This window comes from Hemicordylus capensis, chromosome 5, assembly GCF_027244095.1.
Source record: "Hemicordylus capensis ecotype Gifberg chromosome 5, rHemCap1.1.pri, whole genome shotgun sequence".
NCBI lineage: Eukaryota > Metazoa > Chordata > Lepidosauria > Squamata > Cordylidae > Hemicordylus > Hemicordylus capensis.
This window is the reverse complement of record NC_069661.1, coordinates 176314652-176330677: the sequence shown is the minus strand read 5'-3', so window position 1 is coordinate 176330677 and position 16026 is coordinate 176314652. Positions and strand designations below refer to the sequence as shown.

Here is a 16026-nt window from a genome sequence, read left to right as displayed (position 1 = left end):
ACACTTTTCGATATCCAGGTGCCTGTTGAGGTCCAGTGACAGATCTCAGCTTAGGAAAGGAAGGCAGTTGCTTCATTTTTACTCTCAAAAGGGATTTAGGAAATATCTTCAAATGCTAAATGAGCCCGTTTCCTGCTGGGCAGGCAGTCTCCTGTACTAATAAAAGAGATGGCAACCCAAAGTTCCTGGATAATGGTCAGAGATGATAGTCGGATCCAACAGTGAAGGAAATGCAATTATATTTTTCAACATACATTAGTACTTTACTGTCTGAAGTACAAAGAAATTAGATTTTTGTTCCATCATAAGTCAGTCTAAATTATGACTACATCATAAAAGCAAGTTCTTTTTAAAAGGGCACATAGAGTTCATGGGTAAAAGCAGGAAACAAAGAGACGATTTTACACTGGTATGCTCAATATCAAGAATCATACAATGCCATTTAAAAATGGATTGGGCCAATATGCCCCAAAGAACACCTCCTCCCCCCCACTATATTCCATCATGATCTCCAAAACCAATCAGCAAGTCCTTCTCTCAACAATCCAATCCAATAAACAGCACTAGAATCATGCTGCAAAGAAACATTTCTAGCAGCTAATCCAAAATTGTTGTACTTCCACTCCAGATAGTCACTACCAAAGTTTCACCAAAAATACAAGCATCTTTTGAAATCTTTACAAGCCCCTTTTACTGACCATGTTTCTAGCTGCCTGAGTTAAGCCGAACAGGAGATTAGGTTTAGTCCTGTATAGATTTCATACATTTAAAACTATTTTTAATTCACCAGTTTATATACGTGAATTTTAATTTACTGCAACCCTTTCAAACCCTTTATATTAGGTGGCGATCAGATTAGGTGAAGGTGACAGATGCATAAAGAAATGCACGATGACATCAATTTAACAGACTATCAATGCTAGCTGTTTGTAGACTGTCTAATGTACTTAAGAATATCTGTGTATCTTTTGCTTTCTTACAAACGTTAGGAAGTTTTATTTCATAGTGCTCTGCAACTTAAACATTTCTCTTGGAGAGACACAGCATTGCTGCACTTCTATAGTCGACACTATGGTGGAGAATTGGGATAATCAACTCCAGAAAATAATCCAGATAAGATGGAAGTACTTATTGTGCAGGGCTGGAACTCGATCAAAAAGACGATTTTGATCTTCCAGTTCTGGATGGGGTCACACTCCCCAGGAAGGAACAGGTATGCAGTCTGGGGTGCTTCTGGAGCCAAACCTCTCCCTGGTGTCCCAGGTTGAGGCGGTGGCCAGAGGTGCTTTTTATCAAGTTCAGCTGATATGCCAGCTGCATCCATTTCCTGAGATGAATGATCTCAAAATGGTGGTACATATGCTGGTAACCTCCAGGCTGGACTACTGCAATGTGTTCTATGTACGGCTGCCTTTGTATGTAAGTCCAAAAACTGCAGTAAGTACAGAATGCAGTGGCCATGTTGGTTTCTGGGTCATCTAGGAGAGACCAAATCACTCCTGTGTTGAAAAAACTGCACTGGCTACTGATACGTTTCCAGGCAAAATACAAGGTGCAGGTTATTACCTATAAAGCCCTACACATCTTAGGCCCTGGGTATTAAAGAGAACATCTTCTTCACCATGAGCCCCATCTCTAGTTAAAATAATCTGGAGAGGTTCATCTGCAGTTGTTGCCAACTCGTCTAGAGGCTACTCAGGAACGGGCCTTCCCCTGGACTTTGGAATTCCCCTGGAATTGCTGCCCCTGGACTTTGGAATATGCTCCCTGTTGAAATAAGAGCCTCTCCATCTCTGGCAACTTTTAAAAGGCACTGGAGACATATTTATTCACCCAGACTTTTAATTAGATTTATAGTTTTAATATTTTTAATGTTGGGTTTTAAATGATTGTAATGTTAATGATTTTAATGTTTAAATGATTTTAATTGTTCAATTGATTTTAATGTTTAAATTATTTTAATTGTAAACTGCCCAGATGTGCAGGTTTTGGGTGGTACAGAAATATGTTAAAGAAATAAATACATAAATACTAGCTGGGCTGGGCACAGAACATCTGCGCCTCTAGTTAGTTGCCGCCACTTTCTCCCTCCACCCCTCACTGCCTTCTTCTTCCCCGGCCCTCTCCCCTGCGCACCATCTTCTTTCCCACTCGCTGCCGCCACCATCTTCTTTCCACCCACTGCTTTCTTTGGCCAGCCAGCCAGCCGCCACCATTCACCATCATTTTCTTTGTCTGCCCACTGGCCGGCTGGCTGACATCGCCATTTTCTCCACCGTCCCATGGCTATCTGGGCAGCTGCTCGTAAACTCTCACAAGAGCTGCCACACATGGGATTAGTGATGGGTACGCCTAAGATAGATAGATAGATAGAGAGATAGAGAGATAGATGAATGATAGATGGTAAGCGATATAAGTGTGCCTTTTTAAAAGTCTTCCTTGCTACAACTTTGGTAATTAGTGGCCTCCCCAATCACCTCGAAGCTGTGGTCTGGTACCTGGGTGAACCCTTTCTGTGGGGTTGCATTTTTACAATCAGATATTGGATGCTGTAGCATCAACTCTTCATTTCTCATTGCTGCCATGGACCACCTACAACAGGACGTTTCTGTTACATCTTAGATTTCAAGTACTTGAGAGAGGCCCAATTCTGGGATCAATTTTAACCAGTCAACCAGGCATAACATATCCTTGACTCTCTTCATCCTTTCATTCTTTTCAAGTTCAGAAGGTAAAGGTAATGTTGAACACTGCTGAATGAGAATTATGAACAACTGTCAATAGCAGGGTCTGCCACATCTTTTCTCACAAAATGGCGAGATTCGTACATAAAGTGAAACTGGAGGTTGACGAACCCACGGTTAATATTGAAACCATGAATCACATCACAGACATATGTCCAGCAGTAGTTCAGCAGCCTCCGGTTTCAGGTCAGGGTATTATCACTTTCAGCCCTAGCTCTTCCTCAGCATCCAGCAAGGTTTAGAAGATGCACCACAGGGCCTTCAGCCTCACAAACACCTGCTGCACCATAATCCTCATGCTGCTGTGCCTGAAGTTGAAGTACCTCTCTGAGGTACTTCTGGGTGCACGATTTGGGGTGTCCATCCATTCCTGGAGGCTGTAGCCCTGGTCCCCGAATATCACCAGCTTCACCCATCATCTACCAGAGGGAAGAGAGCTGGTCTTGTGATAGCAAGCATGACTTGTCCCCTTAAGCTAAGCAGGGTCCACCCTGGTTGCATATGAAAGGGAGACTCGAAGTATGAGCACTGTAAGATATTCTCCTTAGGGGATGGAGCCGCTCTGGGAAGAGCATCTAGGCTCCAAGTTCCTTCTCAGGCATCTCCAAGATAGGGCTGAGAGAGATTCCTGCCTGCAACCTTGGAAAAGCCTCTGCCAGTCTGTGTAGACAATACTGAGTGAGATGGACCAATGGTATGACTCAGTATATGGCAGCTTCTTATGTTCCTATGTTCCTATGTACCCATCTCCATGGGTGCTATGTTCACCCAGGTATCAGAGTTCAGCTTCGAAGCAAGTGGGGAGGTCAAGAAAATGGCTGTGTTGTGGCTTTTGCCTGACACTCTGGTATAGATGTCCATGAAGAGGGCCTGTCAAGTCCACCACATCTTGCAAGGTCACGGTGTAGTAGTGCTTCTGCCCGTACAACTCATCATGGCATAAGGGGAGGCTAGAATTTCCATGTATGTGCCATCTATACAGCTGATGATGCCCATCACCTCCTGCTGGTTCCCCACACAGATCACATTCTCCAGGAACATTTCCACCATGAGGTCTACCACTTCCTTGACTATCTCACAGATGGTCAAGGTGCCAACAGGTTGCTAAGGGCCAGGTAATTGACATTGGAAGCCAGTTTGTAAACCTTCAGCCAGCTGGCACCACGCGGCACATCACAGTGTCCTGCCAGCAGACTAGATCTTACTTGCCAGAAAGTTGAAGGTCCACCAAGACATTCTGAAGCTGCCCCAGAAATGCTCATTGTCTCACTTGTCCACATCCTCCGTTGACCTCCAGGTGCTGTCATACCTTGGCAGCACCCACCTCCTGTCGGGTCTCCCTGCAGGACATGGGAAGCAGAGGAGAGGCATGTCTCTGTCGCATGTCTCTGGGCTGGTTTGATGGCTGCCTTGGTTTGATGGCTGCACTGGAATGCACAATGGGCACCCCAAATCTCCTGAATCAGCAAAAAACCTTGCAGTCTCCTCATGGGCAGGTGCTACCCCCATGGATCACAAATGCCCCAATACCCGCAATGAGGTTTCATTGCTGGTTCTATGTCTTGCTCAGGACCATCTCCATCATGCTGTGGACAGAGGTGCTGGGTGCTGTGCCCACCATGGCAAAACTATTCCTCTCTTGCTGACAGGGAGATCAGATGATGGTACATGCCCATGTGGGAGCTTTGATTGAGCATGCTGCCCATCTGGGGCATCCAGGTGGTGGTTGGTGGGTGCTCTCCTAACTCTCACCATTGCAAGAACAAAAGGATGGTGTTCAAGGAGGGAGGAAACTTCCATTCTTTGTGCCCTGCTTGGGGGATGGTTTCAGCCAGTTTTTTGCGGCACCGGCACACCCTACTCTTCCATGCCTATAAGGTGCATGGGCATGCCCTGTTTATGGCTTCCTTCTTGCACACCCTCCTTGGTTCTTGGAGGAACCAAGATATCTGGATATATGTAGGCCCAGAAACACCCACTGGACTGACTCCGATGGCCCCACATGTGGACCCACTGGGGGAAGTCTTAAGGTCATACCAGGTATGGATAGGAAAGGCTATCCAGATGCACTCCACTGTAGAATGGACCTATAGTGGGGGGTCTTAAAAGTAAGCTGTGTACACCGCTCCCCACCCCCGACCACAGCCCACAGGAATTCGGCCATCTCACATTAGTGAGAAAGCAGATTGACAGCAGAAAACTAATTTTAAGATACTGTGGGGAGAGCACAGCAATGGCCACCTGTACCCCCAGCTTAACAGACACAAGGCCTTTTGTTCAGCATCAGAAGAGTACCCTTGCTTTGGCACCCCATGCCTGCCACATTCCATCTGCCTGGGACCCCAACAATGGGAACTGATGTTGGTGCACACCTGTTGTGCAGGTAACCGCTTTCCTATGCCAGGCTGCCTATGTTGGGGTGGGTGGGACAACGGCACAGGTTGCCCTGCAAGGGCTATTGCTGTGTTAGGGACACAACCACACTGGAATTTTGGGGGGATGCAGTGATCCAAAAGATTGGGCCCTGTCAGGATGCAGTGCTGCTGTGCACTGCTATGTTGTGTGCACCAGTGTTTCTGCATAGACAGTTGCCAGTACGGCTGAAATGGCTCAACATGTGCAGCTGCGGGTTGGATTGACTCTTCACTTTTCACCATCCCTGTCTTTCTCTCCCATATTTGGGGGGTGAGCACCTAGTTCCCCTTGAAAGTGGCAGTAAGCTGGCAATACCCAAAATTGTTGTGTCTCTTAATTCTCCGAATGCATCACTGTTGCTAGATAGAATGGGGAAGAGAAAAGGGGATATTAGGGGTGTGGTGCTTTCACCAAGAGGCGGCAATCGAGAGCTGCAGTGTGCATAGAGCTACTACATTACTGGGTGTGTATGGGCCACCCTCTGTTATTGCAGTTCCAAAATCAGCACAAAACTGCATTTATCTTAGCATCTGTGTTTGAACGTAATGCTGCTGTGGCCAAACCTCAGGATGCGGCGACGAAACTTACTGCAAACTGAAGGTGTGAATTGGAGTTTGGAGAGGCAAACTGCAGGTTGCTTTTGGCTCGAAACCGTGATTACATGCATTTAGACATAATGGAGTTCCAACCTCTGCCCGTCTAACTGCAGTTTCATGTTACTTATGAAGGCAGCCAGAAAGTGCTAAAAAAAAGTAGTAAGCTTATCTGTGATACGCAATGGTAAGAAGAGTCAGCACTGAAACAGTGCATTAGACATATTATATAGATTTTTCATAATGCATATGTTGAAGAGATTCATACAACACAGCATTATTAAGAGCCCACTAGTCTCTAATAATATTGGCAAGTTACATTATGCCCCAAATGCTAATTATTCAAAATGCAGATAACCTGATACTAACTTGATCCACAGATACTGGATTGCAATATTATCTGCTTTTTCTGTACAGAAGTCAAACACCAGATCAGTCTAACCCTACAAACTGCCTGTGAATTACATTTTGTTTATTTAATAACTGGATCTTTACCAGTTATCTGAGCTTTAAACAAATAATAAGCAGCCTGGGTAAGATCCAGCCCTACTGACTTCACAGATGAATCTGAAGGCTTGGAAATGTATATTTCTCCAAATGTTGGAGTGGAGATCTACATTTAGCAACATTATTAAGATCCATGTAAAGTTCTAGATTTAGAATAAGTGACATATACATGAAGAAACAGAAAAATTTAACGGCACGTGGAATGCCTTTTTAGAATGTGATGACTACAAAGTGCATGTCCTTAACCCTATCCAAAAAACTGAAGTCCAATCTGATATGATATTCAGTCTTTGAGATTATATTTAGTTTACTATATAAGTAATAAACTACCCCCCTCCCCACTCTCTCCTTCCATCATTTTTAAACATTTTGTTCCACGCAGCTATCCATATCAAAGACAAAAACCAATTTATTCAATATTTCCACAGGAAGATCATTCAATTATTTTTTATTCACAAAGAACAATGTAATTTGTTAAAAACATTCTGTACCTAGTCAGTACATAGATTGGCACTGCATAGATGACCCCTCTCCTCTCCTCCTCACACATTCTGATTTCCGCTCTCACTAATTTTGTTGGAAAACAATCGAACCAGGCAAACAATGTTTTGTACAAACCAGTTTAACCACATAGCAAGACAGCACACCTGTTTGAACTGGTTTGCAAGCAAACAACAGTTTGCTAGTTCACATTAAAGTGTGAGTTGTTATCAGAGCACAGAAGGAAAGAAGTAGTAAGGAGTGTGTGAGCACACGATTCATTCACATAGCACCAAACCATACTTATGTCTCAAATCACCCAGTGAAATTTTGGACCAACAAATATTGTTTTATCTTTTGTAAAGGTTCTCCATAGTTGTTCTCTCCTTGTTTGTTTTATATCTAAATGTCATGCCTTAGTTTAAATAAAGAACATATTCTGCAACAGAAGCAGACATAATATGAACTGTAATGGCTGACTGAGAGGAATGGAAATTGTTTAGTTGTTTTATAATTCCCTCTTGGCTGCACATTAAGCAACATACTTCAGTCTTAATGAATACTGATTCAGAGAACCACATGGAAAAATCCCCACCATTTCTCATGTGCATCTCAGAAACACAGAATTTCATTTAATTGAGAGGGAAATTATGCCAACTGGTTGACTGCAAGCTTCAGTGATGCCTGATGGAGTGCAGCATTTCCAGTGAAAATTATATTTTGATTGGTATATTTAACAGCACTAGGCAAACTATTTTTGTCACGATAGTAATTCATGAATTTCATTCCATAATGAGATGTTGTGAAGTCTGGCTGATTTTTTAGATTGTTTATTTGTTTTTTTAAAAATACCCTAATCTCATTTCTACAAAATGGGAACAAGTAATGTCCTAAATGTAAGCATTATACCCTGCAGCAGAAGAAAACCAGACAAGTAGAATACTATCTAAACCCTGAACAACTGGACAAATGGAATAATGTTTTCAATCGATTTAATATCACACAACACAAACCACAAAGTACAACTGCTTGAATTAAGTTGAAATTCAATTGAATCTCTGTCTAGCATACTTTGCTAGTACATCACATGCTTAGATCTATAATCGTAATTGTGTCCATGTTTTCCCCTTTTATCTTCAGATACAAAGGCTCTACACAGTTGAAACCTGGATACAATAAAGAAAAATATCAACCCAAACAAACCTATATCCCCTAGCAGAAGGCAAATATAGAGTATTGTTGGTAATTATATTATCCTCTAACTTTCTCCTTGAACTAATTTCCTCTAATGATTCAGCGCCTTAGTGAGCTGCTAACTAATCCACTCTGCCTTGGGTCAGCCATAGCATTTCCTCTGTAGCTCTCATCTTCAAAAGTGGAAGGGTCATTTTCAAAGCTGTTTCTCATCAGAGAAGCAATGAAAAGAGAAACAGCGGCAAGGCCCTGCTTTTGCACTGGTTCAGACCGAGCATACATCCCGGCTGTATGATCTTCATTTTAGCAATCGGAAGAAATGACTTGCCCTGCTTACACAAACTGGGACATAAGATCCCCATAGGCACTCCATGACAGCACTGATTACCATCAATATATTTATGTTCCAGTAGCGCAGGTAGGTTCAACAAAGCCTAGTTTTGTGAGATACTACAGAAATGAATTATACTCCTGCTAACTAACTAGGCAAAGACGAGGCATCTTCCTAAAGTGGTGGTTCTCATTTTTACCAACTGCCCTTATTCAACCCAGCACTGCATCCCTTCTGGTGACTGTTGTTGGTGTTTCATTTGTGTGGTTTTTTACTTTGTGTGCTTTGCTTTGTTAAGCAACCATCTCCTCATTCCGTTTGCTATGTAAATCACTTTGAGATCCATTTTTGTTGAAAGGTAGTACACAAATATTCTAAATATAAAGAAATTATTGTTACTGAATAAGGAACAACCCACATGTTTAATTACATGTGTTATTTGTCCTGGCATTTTTGTTTTTTAAATAGGAGAGAAGAAGATGAATCATGATCAAGACTATGAAGGAGGGTTTTCTGCTTTAAATAATCATCTCTGTCCATGGTCCCAACAAAAATCGTGTCTTCCTTCAAGCTGCTGCTTGGTTTGGGAGAGAAGCTACTATTGGCTGCCATCTAAAAGAAAAAAATGGAAGGGCAAACAATTGTTTTCAATGTAACATGAAGTTTATCTCTAAGAAGGGTCCAAATTCCAAGCAAACCTGATGGTGATAGGGGCACACAAAGGCCAGCCGAAGACGTGATACTCCATCTTCAACCAGTTGCCTAAATGTTCAGATACAAATGTCAGAACTGTGCCCAAGTGATGCCCAAAGGCTGACTGTCATGATCATGGCTAAGCTGTCTTTCATTTTACAGAGCACTTCATCAAGTCCTATATAGTGAGGCTGTTCTCACGCACAGGCAAAACTGGGCTAATGGAGCCAAACCCAGTCTTGCCCTTATGTGAAAACTGCTGGGATTGTGCCAGATCCTGGAGACACCTTGGAAGCAAACCCAAGCAAGCCACCCTGTTAAACAGAGTTAAGAGAGCTGGTGCTATCTTAGTCCAATTTTTTTTTAAATCATCTGCCAGCCCCGATTGCTTGCAATCAGGGATGCGAGACTGTGGGGCTCCTGGCCCGCATCAGGGCAATCCCCATAATGCACCATGCACTTGCGTACTGCATTATGGGAGATCTGGAGGCTTGGACACAATCATGTCCGGCAATTGTGTCAATGGGCGGATCGCCCAGGGAGCAAAGAGGGATCCTCTGTGGGGAGGTAAGTGCAAACAGTCTTCCTCCCTGATCTCCCTTCAGCCCCTTCTCAGCGATTGTGGGAAAGGGCTGTGTGTTTCTGTTCAACGTCATGTGGCAGAAAATGCATCCTATCACTGTCAGCAGTGTCGTATTGCACTTGGCAGGGGAGCACCTCCCCACTCCCGCCCCAATTTCCTCATCTCATGTGATTCATCTTTCCTGCTTGATCTGTGACTAGTGCTATTAAACTATCAAACATAAAAATGTTGTAACTAGACACCTAAAACCAAGCAAGGCAGGTGACAGGAAGGCTATCTACAGGCTATTTCACAAGCAAGATGCATCCACAGTACAGATAATCTTTAGTCACTCTTACTTACTTAACTTCAAAAGACAGGAACACCCAGAGAAAAACCTCCAAAGTCAGGAGTTCCATTAGGTTGTACGCCAATGAATTATTGTTCCACTTTCTTTCTTTTTTTACTTTTTTACTTTAATACATTAAAGCATATATTTTCAATCAAACAAGTACACCTGGACTTCTTTTTTTTAATTAAGGGGTATGTGTTTCATGGTCCTTTTATTCCAATTCTATATATAATTTATTTTTTTTAACAATATGATCATGAAAAGAAATCACATTGAGTGCAGTGAGAGATACAGTTTCTAGATTCCATCTAAATGACTCAAGATGCACAGAAAGTCAAATTGAAAGCACTAATTAAATTGCTTCAGTGCAATAAAACTAACGGGTGGGTGGCACAGCAATGTGACTAGTCAATCTGAAAACCTGAAAGTACTTGGAAAATCTTCCAATGTCTCCTGAATTAAAATCTCATCTTAATTAGTTCCTAGGCTTCCAGTCTAATCACTTTGAAGTTAAATGACTTGCTGTTTAGAATGCAGGCTGTAATTGCTACAGTTATGTGTATTTGACCTTTTCCCTGTTAACAGTGAGACTCAATTAATTATTTGCTGTTTTAGCAGGTCAGTTGACCTCACCTCCAACTCTTCCTAAAAGGGCTGAGCAGCTTGATCGCCTTAACCTTTGCCTTGGAAAATGCACTCAGAACTACATCTCTGCTCATTATTAAGCCCCACAACCTAACTCTCTTGCAAACTCTGCCATATGAACTCCTATGTAGTCCATTACATATTGTAGCCCACTAAACCAATGTACTATTACTAGCTGACTATGGCTAATTATCCATTTAAGTAACTCCCCAATGTATGCTTCATCAAAACCAATTGAACATTTAAAAGTATCGCATTGCTGAATATATCACTTTTACTACTGATCCTGGCCCACTGTAAGAACTGTACATGTGATATTTCACCTTTATTTATTTATGGTGCTCTTTGTTATAAATCAGAAGTATGTCAAATGCTTTCCAATCCTGCTTTAAAGTACACTCCACACTATCTTTTCAAGGTTAGCTCTATGCAAGTGTATTTCTCAAAAGAAGAATATCATTTGGATAATGGAACACTGAAGAAAAATACAATCTAGTCTCATATATATTTGCTTTAAAGTGGGTGATCTTTCAAATATTCACTCCTAAGGATACGATAAATCTCACTCCATCACAGAAACAGACGTTTACCTGCCAATGTGACAACAATTTCCTCAAGAAAAGAAAGATTATTGTTCTTTTAATTCCCGCCCCCCACCATTGCTTCTTAATTGCTCAAGGTGCTGTGAATGGGTCTTCTTCTCCTTTTGTGTAACTTACTTCTTCTCCTTGTGTTCCTCACAAGTTCCTGTGAGGTACACAAGGCTGAGAGATAGTAATTGGTCCAAGATCATTCTGCAAGCTTTTGGCTGAGTGAGGATATATTTATTTATTTTTATTTATTTAACATATTTTTATACCGCCCAGAACTTACGTCTCTGGGTGGTTTACAACAAAATTAAAACAGAAAGTAAAACATTAGTTAAAACAAAAACAAAAAGTTTAAAACATTACAACAATTAAAAATTTTTAAAACAATATTTTAAAACAGCATTAAAACCATTAAAACAATATTAATTAAAAGCCTAGGTGAAAAGATGTGGATGTCTATTTGTTATCTGCCATGTCCCCTTTCCTCCAATATATGGCTAGATTCCATTATTTAATAAACAGTCAGGAAGGGAAAACTTCTATGAAATTCTTGGTGTCTCTACTATTCTCTTCTGCACAAGTAAGTTGTTTTGCAGAAAATTATTGATCTGTTTATATTTTTACACCACCCTTCATCCGAAGACCCCAGGACAGTGAACAACAAGTTAAAACAAGCCATCATAAAACATTAATAAAAACATCCTCAAAATAAAACAGACACAGCTGCAACCTTTAAAAAGAGCAGGGGACATCTCACTGTCCTAAAGCCTGAATAAAAAGGGCTGTCTTCAATCCCCTAGGAAAGACGGTTGAGAGAGTGTGTCTCATGTGAATCTTTGAAAGAGAGGGTGTCATGTAAATCTCAACGAAGAGTGAGTTCTGTAGCCTGGGAACTATGACCAAGAAAGCCCTGTTCCATGTATTCAAACAACAAGCTTCTGCCATGGAGTAGAGTCCTCCCAAGTGACCTAGTGAGCGGGTAGATTAAGCTGGCAGAAAGTGGTCCAAGACATTTAGGGCTTTAAAGGAAATTGCCGGCTTGAATTGTTGCCAGAAACAGACTGGCAGCCAATATGGTGCCTTCAAGATAGGTGTAATATAAGCACAGCATGTGGCTCCAGAAATCAATCTGGCAGCCCCATTCTGCACCATCTGAAGTTTCCAAATACTTTTCAGAGATGGTCCAACGTAGATGCATTGCAATAATCCACATGCAAGGTGAATGGGTGGCAGAGGCCAGTTCATTCTTGAGAAAGGGGCACAGCACCCACTGCCACCACCCGATTCTCTTAGAACAGGGTCCAGAAGCACCCCAAAAGGGCTAGAAGAGCAGAAGGTCTGGAAATATTATTCATATTAGTACCATGCCATGAGCATAATCAGGCATGCCTCCAGTAAGCATCTATTAAAAGGCTGCTGCTTGCCTTAGGAGCTTGGGTCCAGGCCATAATTTTGGGGCACTATAGAATACCAATAGTCCTACATTTCTTTAGTCCTATATTTCTGTCATCACTTACAGATCCACTGCATGCCACCATGCAGACTTCAGACAGCAAGACAAAGCAGATTGTTGCACTGAGAATGCTAGCAATGCAAGTCCCAAACATGGTTAACCTTTCCAGGAACAAAGAGGAGTGCAGCACTTCCATTCACCAAGCTCTCTTCTTGACATCTCTAAAGTTCTATGGAAAACCCAAAAGCCTCGAATGTGGGAGACTGTGATGAGGACAGCCATGCACAGTTAGAAAACAGGGACACGCCATTCTATCCTAACAAGTGTAAAAGCATCTGTTCTTGTTTCCATGAAGATGAAACAGTAAAAAGACCCCCATGCTGCATATGCTGTAACTGACCCACAGATTTTCCAATCAAAGGCTCCAAAGGCATACACAATTAAAGAGTGAGGCTTCACTTCCAGACAGCCATTTTTGGCACAACTTAAATTATGTTTGCAGTCTTAAACAAATACACTTTTATTGAATAAACAATCAACTGCAAATGTGTGCTCATTACAGCAAGATGATAGTGTTATGAACGCAAGGAGTGGGGGTGGGGGACAGAGAAGATCAAGAAGCATGAATGAAGGGGGATGGGCTTATAAAAGAGCTGTCACTATAAATATGCACTGATAGGTCAAGAGACTAAAAGCTCAATTGTGTAAGGAATTCATCATCCTCATCTAATTTTCATGGAACTGGAGGCATCAAGCACTGTGGAGAGGAAATGAGCATATTGCTGGTTTCTCTCTTGAGAAAGAACTGCTAGGAGACATTTAAGTATCATACATTAGTAGTGCAAATTATGAGGGATAGCACCAGCTTTGGCTTCATGGAGGATGGACTGTCATATTTAAGCTGCCATGTTTGTACAGAATCAGACCATAACTTGTCAAATGACTATTGTGTTATAATCATCCTTAACCATATATATCTACAGTCAGTCTTAGGCTAACTACCGCTTAAGTCCAGGTACAGAACTATACAACTTATGAAATTGTGTAATAAAAACAGAACACACTGAGTTGTTCTTATTACTAAAAACTAATTTATTTAGTTACAAAACAATTAAGAAGAATTCCAATTGTATACCTGTGCAATCAACACAATTTTGGGTGGCCATCTCTCTCAGAGCACCAGGGGTTGGCCAATCTAGATACTGGCCAGGGGTTCAGGACCATCTAAAGGCCCATGGCTGACTTGGCAGGTGTGCTGCATTGTTAAAATAATGGCACTCACCAGCAGTTTCTCCTCTAACAGGGATTCCGAGATGTTGCTGACTACATCCCCAGCTACAATGGCTTTTGCTTGGGGATTGTGGGAGTTGTAGTCAAAAACATCTGGGAATCCCTGTTAGAGGGAGCACTGCTCACCAGCACAGCTGCTGAAAGCACTCCAGGCTGTTCTGCTGTCCTACCATCTCAATAAGCCTCCCACTAGAGCTTGGGGGGGTCCACAAAGACACTAGGTAGAGGGCATCCCGGAACATGTAGCCATCGCTGTGTTCTCAAATTGCCTTTGATGCAGCAATCAGGACATACCTGAAACAGTAAGCAGATATATGGCTCCACACTGCTTCCAGAAGTGCCTCCAAGCCAGAAATACCACCAAAAATTTCACCGGAAATGTGAAACACATGCACGGGAACTACCAATGGCCAAAATTCACCCTCATGATAATTGAAACCAGGTATATAGAACTGAACTGTGAATAGCTGTAACCACAAATGCAGAACCTACTATAAGCAAGGGCCTTCTGTATGTATGGTAGCCCAACAGGGAGTCAATAATTGTTATTGCTACAGCTTGAGAATGCTGAAATCTAGACCATTTGCTTTGGTAGATCACCACTTGGGCAGTCAATACAGTTTTTGTGTTTTTGCACGTCTTTCTTATCTTTAACATCAAGCAATTAAGTTTTCAAAGTATATGAGGAAAAATCATGTATTAGAATTTCCTAAATAGTGATTCCCATGGAGAAGAACATAGAGAATGTTTTTCCCACTGCAACTACAGGAATTGTATAAATGTATAAAAGCTTGTCCCACTGCAACTACAGAAATATATAAAAATGTAAGAACTGGCTTGCTGGGATATGCCAAAAGGCCATGTTGTGTTTCCAACACCCAATAATCAGTATACTATGTCTTATGGAGGTTAATGTAGCTAATAGATGTTGGTGGATCTCATCCTCATTAATGTCTCTTTCTTTCTGAAAATGCACTACACTACCACATATTGTCACAAAAATGATATGTTAATTATGCATTGCATGAAAAACACACAGCAACTAGCCAATCTCTGTAGTACTAAAACAGAAAAAAGCACTCAAATTTTACACATTACAATGTACATGTCTATTTCCTACATGAGACTTGCTGCAATTATGTCACTATTAAATTCCAGCAAAGTGTTTCTCCAGTGGCTGTTGCTGGTGCCTACCTTGCGTTTCATTTTATACTTAGAGACCTTTCCGGGCAGGGAACCATTTATTCTTCTTCATTCCAAATAAACCCTTTAAGAACTTTTTGTGTGTGCTGAAAATCAGTGTAACAACAAACAACAACAGAGAATAGATATGCTTCTAGTGGCTAAGCTACTATTTTCACATGAACAGAAGCAAACTCAAGTTCAAAACATTCACATAGGGAAGAGCTGACAACAGCAGCAGGTATATGAACCAACCCACAGATTAATGAATTGAAGGCAAGCAAACCACGTAATGGTAGTCCCTGGAGAGAGTAAAGGCAAGTCTACTACCTTAAAAATATAAATCCAAACAGGGCTGCAATATGGGTAAGGAAGCAAAATAGCCAAAGCTAAATTTTCCAGGTTCAATTACTACACTGCCAAGGACCTCAAAGTGTAACCTGATAACGAGATATAAATCCCCAAAGAGAACACTATTCTTTTACAATTGTAATAGAATGATACCAGGGCAAATGCACAGAAATACATCTTTCTGAAAAGTATTATGAAACCATCTGACATTCAGCCCTACAAAAAACTATGCTGGTTTAGACGTCACATGGAACCTCATTTAAAGCAGTCTCCATGAACGTTTCTGAGCCTTGGACGTGTGCATTCCCCCATCCTGTTCCCATTCAAGCATCCACTTCTGCTCTAGGTAAAAGTAAACTGAGATCAGTTCTGACGTCCGGAACAACTTTTGGTACAGATCTCAGCTTATTTGAAATAAGTAGGGTCGAATAAACAGAGATCAGTAGTTTGGATGTCATGACTGTTCTTGGTTTACTGTAACCTAGAGCAAATGTGGATGCTTACATAAGGACAGGAAGGGAGACCTTGTGCCCCTGGGACTTAGATAAGTCCTGTAGAGCTTGGCTTTAACAGATGTTGCATGTGATGTTTGAACCAGTCCAATATACTTTCAAGTAATAGATGATACTGCTTTAGAGAGATAC

General features: G+C 41.6%; 1 protein-coding gene across 9 annotated transcripts in view; it reads right to left on the bottom strand.

Moving 5' to 3' along the window:
• The window catches only part of IMMP2L (inner mitochondrial membrane peptidase subunit 2), a 753382-nt gene that overhangs the window by 254725 nt on the left and 482631 nt on the right, over positions 1-16026 (bottom strand). The gene's annotated exons all lie outside the window — the stretch shown is intronic.